The sequence below is a fragment of the Molothrus ater genome, chromosome 14, assembly GCF_012460135.2.
Source record: "Molothrus ater isolate BHLD 08-10-18 breed brown headed cowbird chromosome 14, BPBGC_Mater_1.1, whole genome shotgun sequence".
Classification (NCBI taxonomy): domain Eukaryota; kingdom Metazoa; phylum Chordata; class Aves; order Passeriformes; family Icteridae; genus Molothrus; species Molothrus ater.
In genome coordinates this window covers 19,665,303-19,686,991 of record NC_050491.2, presented here as the reverse complement: position 1 = coordinate 19,686,991, position 21,689 = coordinate 19,665,303, and the positions used below count along the sequence as shown (strand labels likewise).

General features: G+C 43.9%; 1 long non-coding RNA gene across 2 annotated transcripts; it reads left to right on the top strand.

Annotated features, from left to right (window-relative positions):
- The first annotated feature begins 1,733 nt into the window (after positions 1-1,733).
- Positions 1,734-20,440, top strand: LOC118698886 (uncharacterized). Of its 2 annotated transcripts, XR_004981965.2 has the most exons (3): positions 1,734-1,835; positions 14,531-14,679; positions 18,541-20,440. It is a non-coding gene; the product is annotated as an uncharacterized LOC118698886 (long non-coding RNA). The 2 variants fall into 2 exon arrangements; XR_004981963.2 differs by lacking the exon at positions 1,734-1,835 and having other exon boundaries at positions 12,074-14,679.
- Positions 20,441-21,689: the final 1,249 nt, after the last annotated feature.

Sequence of the window (21,689 nt, the reverse complement as noted above, 5' to 3'; positions counted from 1 at the left end):
GGTGACAAAATAAAGCATGGATTTTCTTGCAGCCACGTCCTGCTCCTGCAGACAAATCAGTATAAATAAGCAGCTGTATCGGGGTCGTTCACTTGTGTATAGTATTTGGCCCAGATGGTTTATTTTTGTGATTCCAGATTTATTTTCTTTCTTTTCTTTTAGAAAGGTCATGGTAATGTTTCCCAGCTCTGAGAGAGTTGGGATTGTTGAGCCTGGAGAAGAGAAGGCCCCAGGAGACCTTAGAGCCTCTTCCAGTGCCGAAAGAGCTGGAGAGGGACTTTTCAGAAGGCAGGTGACAGGGAAAGGGAGATGGCTTCCAGCTGACAGAGGGCTGGCTGAGATGGAATTTTGGGCAGAAAGTCTTCCTGTGAGGGACAGCTGCTCAGAGAGGCTGGCTGCCCCTTCCCTGCAGGTGTTCAAGGCCAGGTTGATGGAGCTCTGAACAACCTGGGATAGTGAAAGCTGTCCCTGCCCATGGCAGGGGGTTGGAACGAGATGATCTTTAAAGTTCCTTCCAACCTAATGCATTCTATGGTTCTGTGAAGTCATGTTATAGATCGGTTGGGGAACTAAAATGTGTCTGTGAAAATAGAAGAAATCAAGAGAGTTTCTCAGTTCCTATTAATAACACATGCAGGGGATCTACACACATTCAGGTTAACTCTTAATGGGTTCATTTTCTTAGGATTTGTTACTTGGTTTGTGAGGCCAAAGAGTCTTAGTTGTGCTCCAGGATGTCAGGGAATGCATTGGAACAAAACAAAATGGTTTTGTCCTCAGACCACTTCCAAAGTGAGCCCAAGACAAGGGGTTGCAGATAGGGGTGTGAGGACTGATAAGGAGGCTGGTCTATGGATGTCTCTCAGGAAAGATGCTGTTTAAGTGCTGACAAGCTGTTTGTTTGCATGGTGGTTCAGGAGACTTTGAAGGCTGTCTTGAAGACAAACAACAAAGGCACTTTGGAGGTGGCTGTTGGGAGCTCTTCCTTGTAGGAGTGGCAGCAGGGGGAAAGCACAAAAGGGATTTTGTTGGAAAACACAGAGTGTAGGCTAGGGACATGTTAGGGTGCAGAAATTCTGTGTAAAACAGACCTTTATCAACTCTTCCTCTTATTCATCAGACTTGCTGTGAGGAGGAATCTGTGGGTCTCCCCCAGAGGTGGCTGCATTTTGAAAAACTCAGGAAGATGGGATTCCTGGCTGCAGTTGGGCTTTCCCAGTCTTGCTCCCTGATAAAGCCCTGTCTTACATGAGTGGCTCTTTTCCTTCTCCAGGGAAAGGGCTGGGATGCCATACCTGCTGGGAATAGCTCAACCAGGGACTTGTGCCAGGGCCTCGACTGCCAACAGCAGCACTTAACCAAAGTGGCAGTGACTTGGTTAAGGTGGATGCTGAAAACCAGCCACTTTCTGGTTGAGTCCAGGTGCTATCTGTGACCTGGGAATTCTGAGACCTAGCTGTGCATCTTTATAAGAAGTTTGTATATCTTTGCAAGCCTTAAGTGCTCAAAATTCATGAGTTATACCTCAGAAAGTTCATGAGGATGGGTTTTTTTTTTCTTTTTTTTTTAATTTTTGGATGTGTTGTCATGTTTATGAGCTTTTTGGCCCAGCTATGTTGCCTATTTCAAGGTTTTATTTGCAACTGAGAATTGGAAACTTATTTTTATGGTACATGTTCTTTCTTTGTGCAGAGCCTAGATTTGGGTGAGTGACGTGCCTGCAGGTTCTCAGGCTTCCTGGAAGCACCAGCTGCTGCAAGACTGGGATGAAACTGCAGGAGTGTGCAGTGCTGCTGGTACAAGGAGGCCTTTCCATCCAGCATCCTTTGGGTCACGTGGGTATAAAATGGGGCTGAATTAGTCTTTTCTTCCCTCCTGACATTTGGCTGGGTGGGAGGCTGATTCCTCATATGTTTTAATACGGCATTTGAAAACTTAATTTTCTCTCAGCTTTACATGTAATTTGCCCATATTATTACTATAATATGGGTTTTATTCCTCTTGAGGCTGTACAAGTCTTCAGGATACTCTTAATATGTATGGTGGGAAATGGGCTGTTTGCAAATTAGTAACAAACTATAATAATTACTTTGCTTTCCCCTTGAAATGCTAATCTGAAGCTTTGATGACCACAAAATTCCCATATAAAGCCACACAGACCTTCAGCTGCATTTGTTGGATCTATTTAGATCTCTGCTTGGTGTCTAAAAGAGGCAATAACTCTGCGAACATCTCTGGCCACTTCCTCCCACACATTGCTTGGTGTGGCTCCTGTCTGCTTGGGTATCTATATACAGCACAACTGTAGGTGTGAATTTTTGTGGTTTGACCCGTTTCCATAAGTTAAAGTTGCTAAGGATGGCCACAATGATAATTTAATAGGAAATGCTGAGCTAGTGGTGAATTTTCTAGAAATATCTGCAATGAAAATATTGAGCATTTGAAAATTCATGGGAAAAATATACATTTTGAGGACTTGAAGACATTAAAGGAAAAAGAGTTTGTAAACTAGTGCTAATCTTGGTCAGTGTTGTAGAAATTAATGTTTGTGGTAATACAAAAACTCCCAATGTACAATTCTTGAAGTGATTCTATCCTGTCCATTCTAAGTCCAAGCATCTGTTTGACTGTTCTTCCTCATGGACTACCCTGGTGCCATCTCTAGAAGGCAACTGGAAGACCTCAGGTCCAGCTCTGTCTCACAGCATCTCCAAAGATGTTTTCCTCCTCTGCTCTGAAAGCACAATACCAGTGCAGACAGGCTGAGTCCAAGGCAGACTCCTGAGCAGCCATCAGCCCTTTTCGGTGGGTGGAGGCAATGTCAGTGAAATGTAATGTGTTGGCTTCTCCTGGAGCATGTAAGGTGAGCTGGTTATGTGAGTGGCCTCTCCTGTGTCTTTTAAAGCTGGTGGCTGGATTATCTTTGCTTTCTCCTAGTACCTCTGAAAAATTTGAGTAGATTCTCTTTTGACAGCAGCCGCTGCTGCTGCTGTTTCTCTAGCAGAAAGCCATTTCAATAGCCCTGTTATTGTTTCTGGACTCTGCCACCTGGATGGAACTGGTGGGAAAGGCGTAACTGGGAGGAAGGAGGTGCCAGCAAGGGAGCAAAAAGGAGAATGCTCTTGAGGAGAGCCGTGCCATCCTGCACCCTCATTCATTGCTTTGGCTGAGCTAGGAGCTGCAAGAGCCACATGGGAGAGGGCAGGTGCCCACACAAGCATCACTGTGCCAGGGGTTTTCACCCCTTGCTCTGTATTTAACATCTGCTAGGAGAAGCAGTTGTGAGGATGGAGATGCTGCTGTGTGAGCCAAAGCAGCCCTGGAGACGGGGATGCTCCAGGTCGGTTACAGCCTTCTCACCCTCCCAGGAAAGCAAACAGGGAATAAAGGTCACACGAGAAAGTGAGGGTATCATCTTAAAGAGAGCCTCTGCTGCACAGGATTGTCTCGTGCAGTGCTGCTGAGCATCTTGAAAAGCAAACCAATAGCATTAGGGTGGAGGAATTCCCACTGCATTCCCCTCCTCTGGCCCCCTCACCTCGGCCCCAAGATCAAAAAGGCAGCAGCAGTGCAGCCTTCTGTCTGCATAAGAACAGAGCCTGTGCAGGAGAGCTGCCACAAGGAAAAGCTGCTCTCTGAAGATGCTTGAAAAATAAACAGTGCACATCAGCCCAGTGTGAGGTGGCTACCCAGGTCTGGAGAAACCACGTGTGCCTGGGGTAGTGATGCCTGCCTTCCCTTCCTCTTGAACGGCAAGGACTTCATTTCCATGCACTTACCAGACCTGGGGCAGCATTTCTAGGAAAGGCAGTTTGGTAGAGGGAGATGCTGCATGCAGTGTGGTGCTTCAGGGATTGCTCTCTGTCTTCTGAAGGCTGAAATGCCCCAGCACAAGCCATCTTGCAGTGTGCCCTGGGGAGCAGGACATTAAAGGGATGTGCCAGCAGCGTTTTCTTACCTTGAACATGTGATGGAAAAGAGTGGGAGAGCTCAAGGTTTTTCTGTCCCCAAATTCTTGGCATTAGCCTGACCTCTTTCTGCACCTGACAAAATCTCTCAGTGGGCTGGGTTTAGTGTAAAAGGTGATAGTAGAAGAGACCAAAGTGGTGAACAGTCCCTGAAGGACACACTGGTGTGTGCCAGGTGCCTGACAGGATGTGCACAGGGCTGTTTTTTCCCCTTGCTCTGTCTGGGTTTCCCAGGAAGCTGTTTTGCTGCACGCCTGGTGCTGCTGACCCACCGCATGGGAAGCCTTGAGTAATCCCACACTGCTCTGAGCATGTTTGAGAAGTTCTGTATGACAAGATCGCTGAGTGCCCTGCCCTTTGCTCTGCCCCCTCTCGTGTTTGTCACATCTAATAATGGACAGAAATGTGGTGTGTGCCACTGAACACGGGGAATTTGTTTGTATTCCATGTTTGCCACAGCCTTTTAATTTGAGGAGGGAGCGTGGGAGCAGGGAATGGCTAAGAACACTTTGGTAGCTCTCTGCTGCAGGCTAGGTACAGTTCTTAGGGAGTGATGTGAACTTGAGCTGAAGTGTTGGGTTTAGAGTGGCAGTGGTGTCTGGAGGGGCAGTGCTAAGTGCTTTAAAAGCACTGTATCTGTTTCAGGGCTTGGTGAAGGGTGGTGAGATAAGCTGCTCTCTGTGCTCTCTTATCTGGGTAGGGGTGTCAGGCACTGCACTTTCCAAGGAGGATGTTGCCACATTTTATTTTGCAAGGGAAGTGCTGTGGAAAGATGACTCAGGCTGCCTGCAGCCCTCAGCCTGGGCGGGTGCTCATTCACACTGAGCTGTGCTTGTGCTGCTGCAGGTGCTGGACTGCCCTGCTGCAGCCAAAGTGGGCTTTTGTCCCTAACCTCGATATTGGTACATCTTGGGCTTGTTCCTTGCAGAGACCCCATCCAGTTAGGTAACAATAATAAGGTGTAAAAGAGCAGGAGAATCCTAACTTGTGAAATCCTGATGGTTTTTCCATGCTTACATATTTGGTTGTTGAATGTGTGTATATGGCCCTAATTTCTGTGCGCTTGCTTTCTGTTCCTAGATGTAGCAGATGTTGTTCCAGCAACCACCTCTCATCTTTTCTCCCTCCTCCTTTTTATTCCTTTCTTGCATGTTCAGGCATGGTGAGCAAGTAAGGACACTGTTGTTAGGTTGAAGACTTCAACTGTCTTTATTGCCTAGTCCAAGGGGAAATGGGGCTGGTATACCTGGGATGTTGGCAGGAGACGAAGGCATACAGAAGAAATTCTTTCTCATGAAAATATTTGTCTATCCTCTTTTCCCTCCTTAGCCTCTTTAAAAGGGGATAAGGTCTACTTTTGGATACATGGGAGTATTCAGCAGGGAAGCTTCCACAAGGCAAAAAAAGTCCCTGACATATCAGAAGGGCATGTGCCTTGTTCTGTAGACTTTGTAAGTGTGAGGTCTTAAATGAGAGATGGGAATGAGGTGAATTGTGCCACTAGGATAACATTTTTGAGAAGCATCTGGTTCAGGATTGTACAATGTCTAGCATGGATGCTTCCTGGGACAATTCCCCATCCAAGGCTTGGTTCCATTTGCTTTATGTCATGCCCCTTCCAGGAGCATATTGCAGAGATTTCTGAGATGATGACAATCAGACAGGAGTGGGGCTGTGGAGCATGAGAGCTTTGTCAGCGAGATACTGCAGCCCTGTGAAGGAGCCCTGTTGACAGGGTAATTTCACTGCTGCTGGGACCTGGCTAGCATTTCCAGAGGAAGCTCTGTGTGCACAGGAGGAACATCCTCTGGGATGGCTGAGGGCAGGATGCCTGCCAGGATTAGTGCTGCTCATGGGTAAAGCCTGACGGTTACCTATTATCCAGAATATTTTAATAGGATCTTTAGGGTATTTTTTCTGAGACACGCATTTTTGGATGACTGTTCTTATCTTTAGTTATGTTTTCATGAGCATTCCCAATATCCTTCTCACTTCCAGCTGGGAAATCGAAATACAGCGAGCTTTTATTTATTTGTTTGTTTGTTTTTATTTTGCCTCATGTGGTTGTTGTGGGCTTTGTTATCTCTTCTGCTGCACTTTGTGTGCCAATAACTTCTGAAGTCAAGCAGTTTAATTGCAAAAATGAAGAAACAGAAAAACACCACACAAAAGCACCAAAAATATATGGGAAAAGCCACCTATTTTACAGTGTCCATGAACATCTGCTAATGCAACATTTGCCATGTGGGTGGGGAAATTTGTAGAGAAAGGAATGTCATTCATGGTCCAAGATAGGTATTGCAAGTAACTTTCCTTTCATCATCAGAGCTGCCAGGCTCAGGCACAAGCTTCTGCACTGGGCCAGCCTTAGTCAAGGATAATCCGCCTTCACTTCAAACTGAGATTCTTCTTTTTTCTTTTTTTTTTTTTCTGGATGATGTAATTTTTTTTCTCTTTAATAATTGGATCATTGTTTTGGAATTTAAAGCCTTTCAGTAAAGGGCAAGAGGAGGGAAAGTTTGAAGCTGTGAGGGTGCTGAGGCACTGGAACATGCTGGCCTGAGAAGCTGTGGCTGAGCCATCTCTGGAAGTGTTGGAGGCCAGGGGGCTGAAAGGTGAATATTTGTCAGAGCCTGTACAGAGCAGAGCCCTGTGTAACCCAGGTCACTTTGGAGGGGAGGAGAAAGCTGCTGCCAGATCTGCTCTCTGCTTTGAGTTGTATGCTGTCCAGTTCTTACACTAATATATGAGAACATTCACTTTATTGGGTTTGGTATTACCAGCAAAATGTGTCAGGCATTTTGTGGTAAGATGATATTGGTTTGACAAAATCTGTGGGGTTTTTTTCAAACTGTGCTCTTTCTGCTCAACGTTTCTGTGCCCTGTGGATGCACATGGATTGTACTCTGTAAAATTATTCTAATGTTAAGTAGAGTGTAGATGGGATGAGCAAAGAAAGACTTGGAAGCAATGTGTTGTAAGCTCATCAAAAGTCTGGTAAAGTGTCCATTTGAAAAAATAAGGTAAATTGTAGACAGTTTATTCCAATTTGGGATGAAACTATCAACATTTTAACATTTTTCATGGTGGCTGGAAAGTCTTGTTAACCAAAGAAAATGGCCTAAGTATGATGGCATTGTTACTTTGGTAGGAAGGGAAAGAAAATGAAATCAAAATTATTTATTGCTTCAAAGACCTGATGATCTGGTGCATCACCAAAAGGAACTTGGAGAAAGACCTCTTACATAAAATTAACTCTCTGAATCTGTCTCTTACCAGTAGTTTGGGGTAGTGAAGCCACTAAGCGAGGGTGGCTCTTAGCAGCCAGTTCCCATGTCCTGGCTTGACTGCATTGCTAACTGGGGTGCAAGAATGGGACAGCCTTTCCCAGGGAGTTGTGTGAGACCTTTGTGCACCTTTTTCTCTGTAATACACTTCACCCTTTGGAAAAGTAGCTCCTTTTTTTTTTTTTGAGGAAATACGGGTTTTTGGTTTGCATTTTGAAACTTGTCTTCTCTTCCAAAGGAAAACTTGGCACTGTGAACCTGCTAACTCCAGCAGGCATCCAACACGTGCTTTGGAGAAGGTGATTATTCCCTGTTGCTGGGGCAGGTGTCTTTTCCTGTGAAGATTTTGATGCTGTTAAGGAGTGATGTCTTAAAGGGGTTTGTATTTTTAGCAGCTGTGATTTATGTCCTGCAGGCTCTGTCTTTAAATCATGCCTCAAAGAGGGATAGGTTATTTTACAGAGAAACCCATAAAGTAATGTATGCTTCTGGTGTGACTTTCTTTAAAGCTGTGCATTAATTCCTGAGGACTCAGGTCAGCCTGCCTGTGCTGAGATCTGCACAATGACATTTCCATAGGGGGCTTATTTCATGCTGATGGGAGAAGCAGGAAGTAATATTTACCATATGAAGACACAGTACTATTAATAATAATAATGATAACAACCAACTAATACTTATGCAGTGCATTTTAAAAATGATTATTTTTTCTTTGTCTCAGAGTACTTAAGAAGATCTCCAATCTATAGAAAAAGTAATGGAAGTGTTAATGAGAATTCAGGTTTTGTGGGGATCAGTATCAGCCTCTGGTACATGTACAAACCACTTGTTGGAAAGCTGCTGGCTTTGGAGTTCTTGCTTTTGACCTGGAAATGTTCTTGCCCTGCTGCTCTGGAGACACCTCTGCAGGGTGGGGAGGCCTCTGAGTTTTCCTGTCTCTCCTCAGCTTCTGTAGGCAGCGATGCAGATCAGACTGAGAGTGCAGAGGAGGTGCCTGATGTGTGACTTCACTGCAATGTTTCCTCCACTCCCCAGTACCCCATGCAATGCCATAATTTCCAGCTCTCAGTCTTCCCAGGACAGAAACCTGCTTCTGTGGTGAAGGTTTGTAGGTAAGTTACAGACACTGAAGCTTAGTGATGTGTCCTTCTCAGCAGTGTTACCCGGGTGGTTCTGATTTGGCAAACAGAACTCAGTTCTTTATGGGTTTAAGAAAATGGTGCTGTATCTCTGATGGTAAGACACTTATGGAGGAGTCTAAGAAGGCTGTAATTTTTTTCATGTGTAACTATGGAGGCATGCTTTGATATCAGAGAATTGCTTTATAAATGAAGTTGTAAGAAACATTTAAATGTCAAGTATCCTTCATCTTGTTCATTCAAGCGCAGAATATTTATGAGGATACTGTTAATAAAGCATCTTTGCCTCTCTGACAGACTGGACTTAGGCAGGGTATTTGACAGTGGAAAAGACTAAGAAAATGAGAAAAGGACATTTTCCATGAGTTACTTTGAATTTCTCCAGCATGCCCTTTTCTTTTAAGGGTTTTGTGAATTGCTCTGGCAATTTGCTAAGTATTAAAGGGAACAATGAACAGGGCCCTCTTCTTACAAAGACAAAGAAACAAAGATTTGAAGATTTTTCAGTTTGCTTCAAAAATAGCTTGATGAAGATGGACATTATAGCAAATGAAATATTTAACTAGAGCGACCCTCACTGAAGTGATGTCAAGGGTAGTAAGTAACACAATTGTCACATTGTATGTAATCACTCCTTTGTAAGCTACCGAGGCGCAATTATTTCAAGTAAATTGAAATGTCTAATAGGGACAATGCTGTTTTTCTTTAGCTAAAAATAGTAACACGAAATACTTATTTAATCTTTAAAATGTTTCAGGCTTTTAACACCAAGACTGGATAATTTCACTCTTTTGGTTTTGGTTTTATTCTTTCTACCTAGTGTCTTTGCTCTGAAGCTTTCTCAGAATACAAGTACTTACCAGTTTCCTCTAAAACAATGAAGTTATTAACCACTTAAGTTGATTATCTCCCTGAAAAGATTAAAGAGGTTTCATTTTTCGAATGGCACTCTTGAGATTTGGCTCAAGTGTTTGTGATTTGGAGTAGCTGCAAAATTGTTATAAGAAATATGACTCAAGAAAAAGCTTCTAAAATACCCCCACATCCAGGAAGCAGTTTCAGGTCCTGAGTTTCTCTTACTAATGCAGACAGCAAACGCTGCACTCCTTGTCCTGGAGTGACAGTATGGTCTTTGCACAGCCCTTGGGCCCCCTTCCATCTCCAGGAATATGTCAGGAAAAACGCCAGGTAGGTGCCACACGAGTCAGCACAGCCAGGCTTTGCTGTGAGAGCCCCTGAGAAAACGCTGCTGGTGGAGTCTTCCCCTCCAGACCTGCTCTTTTTAGGCTGTTGTCTCTACCCCCTTTGGATGAGATTTGCGGGAGCTGAGCCTAAACACCTCTACTCTCAGAACTCTGGGCTTTACTGTTATGTGTGGCATCCCAAATCCTTTATCTTTAACCCTGATGTTCCACTGGATTATTTGAAGTAGGTATTTCAGCCTTTGAAAGATTTTTCCTCAAATGCACAAAATTATTGTTGAAAGTTCCACTCATTGTCAAGGCTATTGGTGCTTCCAGTTTGCTGCCAGGGGTGCAGCACAGAACTATTTTAGATGGATCAAGGAACTTGCCTAATTACTGGTTAATTTTCTCCTTAGATGTTCAAAGACGAGTCCTCTTGTAGTACGTCAGCATAATTTTAAAATATTTTTCCTAATTATTCTAAAGCTCTGTTTGCTTATGAAGCTATTGCTACCCTTTTGAATCCAATTATTTATAAGTAATATGTTTAGCACATGTTCTTGAGGGAACCAAGCCCTGTAAGTCAGACACTGACTGGTGTTTTGGTGTTGTCTATTGCCCAGTGTCAGTGCCTGTGAAATTGCCTGAAAACTCTTACAGTAAAGTTCCTGAATATACCCACAGAGGGCTGGAAAACAATCTTGTGTCACAGATGGATTTACCAGGGTCTAACCCATCACACTGCCCTCCTCTCTTTGGCAGCAGGAATCAGAACTTTGACCTGTGACTGTGAAAGAAAGAAACATCACTGCCTGAACTTGAAAAAAAGGGAAATCTTAGTGACAATCTTCATAGCATTTGATAGTTTCTTTCCTCAGGGCCCCATCACCAGTGGAGAGGTGCAGTGCCAGTCTGCAGAGCAAGCTCTGTCACCTCGGCAGAGTCCCTTGATGTCCACCATCTGCAGGAAGGACAGGAGCTGCTGCACGTGCCCAGCAGAAGAGATTTCCCTGCGAGGATCTCGGGGAACGTGTGGCGCAGCAGCCCTCCCTGAACCCTTGCCCTTGCGTGGTGGCCCTGTTGTGATGGCTGTTTGAAGTGAGCACGCGCCTGCAGCTCAGGTGGAAGTGCCTTCCCTGATGAGTACGGAGCTGGCAGCTCCTGAGCCTTCGGAATCAGAGGCGAGGCTGATGCTGAGTGCCCAGACTGGAGCGTCTGCTCTCTACCTGTGCCCTGCCTGTGGCAGCCCCCTCAGAAGGGGCTGGGGGCTTTGTGGGACCGGCTCAAAGGCCCGTGCCTGACCTCGATGAGCTTAACAAAGCCAGATCCTCTGGTATCTTAGTGTGACCCTGATTTAGCAGGGCACTTCTAAGCCCTGCCATCCTGGTTCTGACAATGTCCTGACTAATCAGATTAACCCCAAATCTCAAGATTATTATTTCTCCTCATAGGTAAAGAATACAATTTTTTCCTGAGAGAGATTATTTTCCAATACTCATTTATGGGCATGAGTTGAATAACTACAACCAGTTACAGTTTCATCAGAGAGATGAGCTGTTAAGGTGGCAATTGTTAAATAGCAGTATCATTTGATTGAAGGGCAGTATATGCTGCTAGGTTCTGAGTTTTTCCCTAAAGAAATCAAAAACTTGTCAGATTTCAGCCTGGATCCTTATTTATCCAGATGGAAGGCTCAGTCTTATGCTGCCAAAGATTTTGCAAGCTTTTCTTACAAGCATATTAAAACCCTAGTGTTGCCATATTTCATTTGGCAAAAATTATGTCCTTTGCCTCTCTTCTGGATAATATTTAGCTTTATCATCATCGTTATTAGTTGCTACTGTTCTGCTGGGAGCACTAGTTTGCATTTAATTACAGACCACTTGCAAATAGCCTATGTGGCCCTGATTCAGCAAACACTTGTAGCAGGTGTGTCATTTTAAAGCAAGAGCCCATTGAGGTTCCGTGTGGCTCCGGTACATTCTGTGCCTGGCATGCACTGACTGCAGGAGCCCTGGCTCCAGAGGGTGTCCATGCCGAGGGGCTCGTAGGTGAGGCTGAGGCTGCAAACTGACACACTTGTCATTTCTTAGGTTATCTACCTCAGATGGCTCTGAAACTGCATCTGGCAGCCCACTGGCATCAGACAGAACTCGAGGACTTTTGGACTTCTTAGAAAGGACAACAGCTTTTTGTCAGCTGAGGACAAAGTAGAACCCTCTATCTTGCATGTTTCCTTGGCTCAGTATAAATTTTAGCAAGATTATCCATACTAGAAGTAAAACTTGGCTAAATGACCTACCAGGCAGCAGGATATGCCAGGCACATTCACAATATTGTATAATTTAATTGGCTAGTTGGAAATGCATAATAAAATACAGGGTGTTTTAGTTATTACTTAGCTGCCTATGTAATTACTTCTGTTTAATATTTAATTGTGTTGATCTTTCTGTCTTGTCTTTGTTCCACACAGAAAATAGATCCCCCTTTTTGTCTATTCACAGGCACTGGGCTACTGGGTAGAGGGCTTTGCAGCTAATCTTCCTGATTGTTCAGATGTCACCGTAAAATTTTTAGCATCTTGATAACTCCAAAGCTATCAAAACAGATTGGTTGGTAACAATTAAAATTATGCTAACATCACTAAAACAGATATAACGGAGTGATGCTTGTTAAGCACTTAATGATCCCTTTCTCCAAGGAATTCCATTTCAATTTCTTTATGCTGCCTGATTGCTTTACTGCATCCTGCAGGTTCTGTGCACTGCTGCTCCGTGTAATACATATTCAAACCCTTCTCTGAGCTCTCATCATGCCAATCAAGGATGCAAATGGAGTCTGTATGACTGTGTGATCAGAATTTCTTGCTTGTTTGCAAGCCCATAAATAATGGAGTGAATAAGGATCTGATGTGTAACAGTATAAAAGTAATCAGACCTTGTATCTGGCTCCCAGTAAACATCAGTATGGCCCTGATCCAGCCACTGCTGTAATCAATGGGAGGCTTTTATTGACTTTAATGGGAGGTGAATTAGGCCTTGTCTGAGGCTTGAAAATTCAGCTGCAGCTCTTGGGGCCGGTCCTTGGCTGGTGTGACCTGGCTTTGTGCTCCTGGAGATCAGGCAGCTGATCTGCCTCGCCCTGCCCTGAGCTGCTGTCACCCTCCCACACGGCAGCTTTCTGAGCCAGGCCAGCTCTGGGCTCTGCTTCCTTCAGCTGCTCACCTGCGAGCTTACAGTGCTTGAAATGTGCCATTACCTTCAGAAAAACCTACTTCAAACGAGTTCTAATAATCATTATTTTGAACTTTAGGTTTTTATATTTTCATTGTTTATAAAGGAACAATATCTATTCCTTTTGCTTTACTTTGGCTGCAAGGGAAAAATGAGCTAATTAGCAAAACCAAAAATAAACTAAGTTGATCAGAAGAGCAGTTCTTGCAAATTTGACAACCTTCCCTTGCAAACGCTGATATGAAAAAGGATAAAGATTTTATGAAGTGTCCTTGGTTTGGAGTTTTGTGGCAGAATGGGTAGAGAAAACAGTAGTAGCTGTGTGTGGATGAAAGGCTTTTAGAATGTAACTTTGTGTATCATCTATACTACGAACCACTTAGAACTGTGATACCCTTGCTGTTTCTCAAGTACTACAATGAGTATAAAAGACTTTCTAAAATTCTTTGAGCTGATTCTTATTCTGGCCTCTCCGCTTTGAAAGGATATGGAAAATACATCGTTTGGGAAGTCTTCTGGCCAGCTGAGCTCTCCAAGGATAAGCTTGAAAACATGCTAGATTGATGTTCTGGAGCAGCTCCAAGAAAGCTTGGCCGGTGTGTGATGGTAACTGCACCTACCCCAAAATGCAGGGAGGGAAATGTGTGCCTGCCTCTGGGTTGTGTGTGCTCCAGGCTTGCTCCTCAACAGCGACAACCAGCACAGCTGCTGTTTCCTCCAGCAGGGTGAGGGTGATTTCTGCCAGCTGAAAATCTGGGTCTCCACATCCTTGTGCCTGCACAGGCACCACTGGCTGCCTTTTGCTGAGGATTTTTCCCCTCGGGTCAGTGTTACTTCCAGCACAGGCAGTGGAAGCAGCTTGGATGTTGGTTTTTCAGCAAAGGATCTGTGCTGTGTGTGGGGGTGTTCTGGGCTGCGTTGGAGGCAGGAGACAGCCCCGGTCACCCCTCAGCAGAGGGATGGTGGCAGCGCCCCTCGTGCTGAGCCTGGGCTCGGCCAGGTGACCAAGCACCCACGGGACCCCTGTGCTGTGTGCTCTGGGTCCCAGCTGCCCCCGACCCCGCCAGCTTCTCCTTGCTCCCAACCGACCTGTGTGCTCCTTAGGGAGACAGCACTTGCTGAGGTCAGGGTGCCTGTGTGGGTCCTGACTTGTGTAGGAAGAATCTCCTTCCAAAAGCTCTGAAAATGTCTCAAAGCTTTAAGATTAATTTGAGAAATCCCACTTCAGTCTGGCATTGAACGTTGCTATGAACAAATGTTCTGCTGCTCCAGTTTTCAACAGAAGGGCTCCTTTGCCTGGCACTACCAGGCTTATTCTCCTTTTCAGACCTAAGTTTGAAAACAGTAGGTTCTGCTAGTCTTTACAGGGTTTAATTTCTCTTTTGTTTTATAAAATCCTGTCTTTGGAGATGAGTTCCATAATAACTCCATTTTTTAAAAATGGTGTTTGCCATTAGCTGTTTTCCATTTGGAGGTGTTTTATTTACAGTAGATTAAAGCAAGAAGGCAAAGTGAATTTTATTTTCCTATTTTCCTGTGTTCTGTATTCATAGGCTTTAACATCTGCCCTCCATCCCCTTCCTGTGATCATGCAACACCAAACCATGCAGGAAGAAGTCAGGGTTGATCTTTCTGCCATGCTATGCTCTTCTTGATCATTTGACTGAAAAGTATTTGTTTGTAGGTGAAAACTACCACTGCTTTTTCTTTTTTCTGTAGTGACTTTGGAGTTGCACCTTTTCTCTTATGTTTAAGAGTTCCAGTTCATGGTGATATTTAAGAAAGAAAGCTGAACTCAGCCAAAACACAGAAGAATTGAAGAAGGCCAGTCATCAGAGGGGAAGAATATAGCCTGACAAGTCTACAGAGTAAGTAAGGTTGTAGAGATGTGTCACTTCATTTCAATTAAACATCTGTGCATTCTCACCCACTTGTGTTCTGTGGCTTTGCTGGTGAGTAAAAGGATTTCCTCAGTGATGTTGTTTACTTTTTGTTCATTCACATTTGAGCTTACAAATTGCTTGAAAGCAACTTAACTTTTTGCATAGAAATTTCACCCAGGTGAAGGTTTTTCTGTGCTAGAGAGAATGTGGACAGAATTTACATTTGTTGATTTTAAAGTCCTAGAGTGTGGAAGCCTCCAGAACTGCCCATTGCCAATGAGTGGAGCAGTTCTTCTGCCTGTTTACCTTCTCATTTTCCACATGATTTTTTTCCTAGACGGATGTTTTGTTGCCTCAGATCCATTTCCTGAAGAGTTCATTCTCTCTGCCACGGGCTCCCAGTATCCGCTTGTCTTTCAGCGCCCCGTGGGGCTGTGCTGGCAGCTCTGGTGACCCAGGGAGTCTGGTGCTGCTCTGCTCAGAGCTCAGCCCCAGGGACGTTGCCCTTGTCATGGCCATGTGCAATTAGCAGCGAGGGCAGCAGGGCTGGCTGCTCCTGCTGCTGTGCTGGCCTGGGGTTTAGCCCTTGGGCACAGCGCAGCCTCTCAGTGCAGCCTCGCCTGCCAGTAATTCAGAATATGAGATGGACAAACACGGCGTGATTAAGTCCTTAGTTTTTTCCCAGCCAGTCCTGGTGTGTTGAGATGAAATGTCCTGTCACACTGGGCGTGTGTACACTTCCAGGCAGGAGCTGACCTCTCCAGGGGCTGTAATTAGAAACAATTTTCAGATTTCTATGATGAGTTCTATTTCACATGAGTGTGCACATACAGTCCACGCAGAGAAGAAGGTTTTTTTGCAAATTGAACTTGTTCTCTCAAATGCAACTACATCTCCAGATGTCTTCAGAATACCTTGCACTGTCTGTGAGAGCTGTAAAGTAACTGCAAGCTTATAAATTCACCTTTTTGCAGTTATTAAATGTGCTTGACTCATTCCAGCCTGTTGCTGTGGAGATAGGTACAATATAGAACCTTGGCACTATGACAGGCAATTAAAATACCAAGATGTTTAGCCATGTATGAGTATTTTCACACAGTGAGACCTCTAAGCTTAGCCCGCTGCTGACATTGTTAGTTATTGAATCAGTTGCATGAGATGAGGTTGACAGGTGTAATTATATATTTCTATGGTGATTATGTATGGCCTGTCATAGAGACCAACGTGCCTGTAACTGCCCTCAATAAATGATTACTCATTTAGTAATCATTTATTGAGTGAAGTATTGGAGTTGGCACGCCGTTTACAAGGGGAGGAAATGGAAAACAAAACAGAAGTCCATTTTGAAATATAATTGATTCATTAAACCATTTACCAATGCTTCATTTTAGTGCATGGAAATATATCTTTCTGTATTTCCTACAGATGTCACAGTTATTTGAGGATATTCTTGCACCCTGACTTTAACAAAAGAATCAAACTCATGCAGTGAGTTCATGAGAAGCTGGGTCTGAGGCCTCACCCTGGGAGAAGTTATGGAGCTCACTGGAACTGTCTGAATATGGGACCATTTAAAAATATTTGGCTTACTTGTTAAAAGAGCTCAAAATCGTTCAAAATAACCACCTTTCTTTGTAAACACATCTGTACAATCATCTTCTTTGTAGTGGCTGCTCTTCAAAAGGTGTTAAAAATTATACAAATATTTTTGGAATTCATTGAAGTGAACTTGGGCCGTTGCTGGAATTCCTTATTCACTTTTCCAGATAAAAATTTTCTGTGTAGTGACATCACTCAAAGCTTTGCTCTTTTATTTCCCATGTGGTTCTCCCTGGTGTTTGTGCCACTCTGATGATATGAGTGAAAAGTCTCTGCTTCTCAAAGTGAGAGGAGGCTGAGAGAAATGAAATATTGCTCTCAGTTTATTAAGAGGTCCTTGGACCTGGTTGAAGTCAAGCAAAAAATTTGACCTATTTTCCTTAGCCACGTCTCTCTGCAATACAACTATTACCTTATTCACAGAAGTTTCTGTGTCTAAGATAGTTATCTGAGACGGGCTGGTGTTATTTGCTGGTGTTTTTGTTTAGTTTGGGGGTTTTTTTGTTTGTTTGAAGTAAAAGAGTAGCAGCTTTCAGTGACTGCTTTAACAAAAAGAGCCCACTGTATTTTGCAGAAAAACAGGATCCATGTGTTCTCTGGTCTTCTAGGATGGACTGAAAAATGCAGTAGGAATTTGTGGATATAAATAATAAAAAACCAATTTTCCCCTCATTTTATAGGATACAAAAAGAGGTTTTTACATAAGACTTTCATTATGTTCTTAATTAACCATCAGAATTTTTTATCTTTTTGTTTTTAACCAAAGCTGTTCCTCACAGATTTTGTGATAGATATGAGATGATATCTATGAGATAGAGAGAAAGAAAGAATAGAGATAGTGGGGATGTAGCCAAAAGATGAATATTTAGAAAACTGTCCTTTGGAATCAGTAATTAAACTAGGTTCAAATGCCAAAATGTGGATGCAAACCTAAACTTGGAAAGTTTCATCACAAGGTTTGGAAGAACCTTTTTTCCCCGGTCTCATCTGCTTAGAACACATTGGTTTCCATTAGGAAGCATTTGGGTTAATATCTGCCTTTCTAATCATGTGCTTGGAAAGACAGCTTTTGTTGCTTTTCCAGAGAACTTCCCAAGTGTGCAGTAAAATGTGTGCTGTTCCAAAAAAAATATCCTGAATAAAGTGATGTCTGGTGAATTGCATTTTGGTCTTTCTGTCACTAAGATAGAGTTTGAGGGCTTTTTATTTTTTTTAAATTTTCTTGTAGTGAAGTTCCATTCAAGTAGAAGAATATTTGATGTTGGAAGAGGTCTCTGGAGATCATATCATCCAACATCCCTGCTCAGGGGAGGGTAAATGGGAGCAGGTTGCCCAGGATCATGTCCAGTTGGGTTTGTAGTATCTCCAAGGATGAGGAGAGTTCTCTTGTTTAGGTGTCCTGTTCCAGTGATCAATCACTCTTACATAAAGGTTTCTTATGTTTAAGTGATATTTGCTGTATTTTGGACATGGCTGTATTTGAAAGACACTGCCTGTCTTTTTTCACTAGACACCATGGAGAAGAGTCTGGCTCTGTCCTTTGCTCCTCTCATCCATTTATAAAAACGGGTGAGATCCCAGTTCTCTCTGCTTTTTTGGTCAGATGCTCCCTTGCAGTTTCTGGTACAGTGTAGAGGAGAAATACCCATTTTCTCTGTGCCTGCAGAATGTGTTTTTAAGGGGTCTGAGGAGAGGAGCAGGCTGGGGCCGTGTGCTGGAGCAGATGGTGCTGGGGCGCTGCTGGTGCTCTTGCGTGGGGCCCTTTGGAGCTGCCTGCCCAGGCAGGGTGGGATCGGTCCTGGGCACAGGGGAGCTCCAGGGCCCTAAGGCAGACCCCAGCATTTATGGTCAGCAACAGCCATGGGCATGAGCTCTAATGGAGCTCCCTGGCTCCGTGCTCATCGCTCGGCTCCAGCACTGCGCCTGTCCCGCTGCTCCCTCCCTGCCTCTTCCCGCGGGGCTGCACACCTCATCTGCAAAGAGGGGTCGTGTATTTATCTGATCTCTGGCTTTAATGCCCTCCTGGATAGCCCTCAGCCCAATCAAGCTCTGAGGGAGGACAGGAAATGGAGCGCAAGCCTTCAGGGGGCAGCCAGGACCACACAGCCCTCACTGTCATCACAGCAGTGACATTTTCTCAGGATCGGATATGAGCAAAGGGCAGGATTTGCTTTTCCCTTGTACACTTTCTATTTTCATACACAATTTATTTCTGACTTTAATGTCATTCTCTGTTTTTTATTCCAGCCTTGACCACGTGGCTCCAACTGTTCCCATAACTCCCACTGCTGATGTTCTAACACGATGCAGCCATAAACTGGATCTTTCTTTTCTTTTTATGTACTTTTTCATTATCTAAAGACTAAACTTTTGACTGCCACTTCTCATTTGCACGCTGGATTTGGGGCGAGAAAACAAGTTTGCTTATTTAATATTTGCTTTGATTTGGTGATTAGTCTTTGCTCTTAATTATTGTTACCATTTCCACATGAGTGATCAGGAAATTAACAGCTGTCTCACACTTTCAGCAAGTTAAAAACAGCCTATGGTATTTCCTTATTGACGTTTTACTTGCCCCCGTGCAGAATGTTTTAAGATGTTGTTTCTCTTGAGTTTCCCACCTCACAGCTTGAGTAATGCCACAGCTTTTAAAAATGTTTCCCTTTTGCCTTGCCAAGGTGATGAAGACGAGTAAAGTCATCCAGCATAAAAGGTATATGTGAACAAAACATGAATGGAAGGTGTGGGTCAAGTTTCAATCCAAACAAGAAGAATATTAGAAGCAGTTTTGGAGACTGAGGAGACCAGTCCTGCGCCAGTGAGAAATACTGCCATCCTGGGATCCTGTGTGGTGTTTACACACTCATAGCAAATCCTCTTTAAAAAGTAAAAATAAATGGATGGCTGCTCCTTTTTCCACTGATGATTTCCTTTTATCTTTTCATTCCTTTTCAAATTGGTAATGATTGTAAATCGCTCCTTGCCACAGAAAGTGCTGTTTTCCAAGAGCAGTTATTTGATTCTTGTAATCTTATTTATTAGTTCAATTCAATAAGTGTCCAACCTATGCTCTAAATGCCTTTTAAAAATACACTAATAAACAGGTCTTGATTGCTTTTTGATTGAATTGCAGATAATGACATTTGTATCATCAGTGAGTTAAGGACACCAGCCCTCCCAGGGAGGCGTTTCCAGCTCTGCACTCTGCGTCTGCTTGCAGACATGAGATGAAGATGAGCATGGTGGTGGCTTTCTCTGTGCTCCTGCAGTCTTGGCCTTTTGGGGCTTTAACAGATTTGCTGCGATTGTTTGACTGATAAGTGACAGAGATCTATTTGTACAAATAGTAAGTGTTGCAGAGTTGGACCAGGAACTGCTGGGGCTGGTGTAATTTGTGGTGTGAGCAAAGGAAAGTGGTGTGCATATCTTTTCACTTCATGTACTTTTTGTGCATGCTTTTCAATGTGAATCCTGGTTTCTTTGAAGTGGAATTTAAGGGTTGGGATTTGGGCACTGCACAGCTGGATTGGAGTCATCATGAGATGCAGCATGGCTGATTTTGCAGCACCTATAGGTGTACCTCATTTTTGGTGGGTTGGAAGAGAGATTGGTGAAGAACTGAGTGGAGCTCATCATGATACTCCTGTCAGGGCTGGGAAAATGCCCAAGAACATCCTGCAAGACCTTTTTCTTAGCCAGCTGTAGAGGGACACAGCAAGAGAGAAGACACAGGAATTCCTCTGCTTTACATGGGTGCTTTGAAAAGGCTCCTGGGCCTTCTCTGAGGCACGAGGCAGCATCTTCTGCTTGGGTGACACACCAGCCACGGCGCTCTCCAGAAACTGCCATCCTCTGCCCCACGCTGGAGGTCAGAGGGATCTGACTCAGAGCACTTGGCACAAAGGTGACAATCACTGGGGTTCTCAGCGCGGGGCACGCTAATAGCAGCACTGTGATGGTGTGTGGCTTTCTGAACCTTACAGCTCCTGAAAGGGTACATCAGTACCAAAGGAGAAGAAATAAAGTACTTTGCAAATGTTGCTGCAGACAGATTCTCTCTTAGTAGCCAAACCAAGATGGTTTCTTGCATTTATTTTATTTAGTCAGTGTATTAATGCCGTGATGCTGCTTATAAAATCTGATCCTAGCCAGTTGCTTCAGTCTCATTGAAAACTGTAAGTAATTTAAAATCAAAGGGAATCTTTGTTTGCCTGGCAAACAGCAGAAGGATGAACTCAGCATCACCCTGCTGCATCCCGAGCTGGGGTGGGAGGGCAGCTTGCACGGGCCGGTGTCTGAGAGGGGAGCAGGCTGGGGCTGCAGCTGGCTTGCACTGGTAATGCCTCTTCATGCATCTTTTGAGCTGGGCCTGCGAGCATCAAACCCTGTCACAGCCTCTGGGTGACAAAACTATTGCAATTTGTCCTCTTCAGTGAAGGTGACCCCCAGGTAAGACCCAACTTTTTGTTTTAAGGCTGAAGTTTTATCTGCATCTCTGACTTGCTGGGAACTGAAAGTGCTGCCTCCCTTCTTGTGATTTAAGGGCTGCTGACTTCACTTCAGATGGTTTGGGTGTGACAGCAGAAGGCTAATACACTCTTACAGCTGCCTTGTCTGGCTGCCGAGCTGGGGTGTAATTGGAGCAGGTTTTCAGTGGTTCAGATGTCAGCTGGGTGTGGGCTGAAGTTCACGATTTATTTCAAAGGTTTTTAGAGCTGGGCTTCTGGGCCTTATGGAGGTATTGAAGTCAGTGCAGTGATTTTTTTCAGTGTATTTGCAGTTGATTCAAAGAGCTGGGGGAACTGTTGGGAGATGTGTGACCTCTGAAGCCAGATTCTGTGTACCTCATGTAGCAGGGCCAGAAGGATTTGCCGTAAGGTTGGAAGAGTATTTCTCAGGGCAATGCTTAATGCTCCTCTCAGCTTATTACAAGATACAGATTAGGAACTCTGAGCACTTTTATTTCTAATGTGTTTTTTTTTATTTGACTTGAAAACATTACTGTGGATGTTCTGACCAGCCACTCTACTATTTTAATTTTTTTTCCCCTAGAAGGAAATGGAGCTTTTAACATGCCCTCATGTGGCTCTGATTTACACTAGAATTTGCAAATCAAGGCTGGTGTGACTCTAATCTACTGCTGTGCTCCCCCTGGGAGCATTTCTTCAGCAGATGTGGCATGGAAAGATCCGGTGACTCTGCTTGAGGACAGCAATGAACGGCAGCAGAGGTGCTTGTGATCTGCCGCCAATCCATTCTTATTTACAAATAGTCTTTACAACCATCACAACTGCAAAACACCATTTTTAAAGAGAGAAACAAATATTCAAAAGACAGACAAGATAGTCTAATATTAAACAAAAATGAAACAGTTATGTTTTATATTTGTCTGTTGA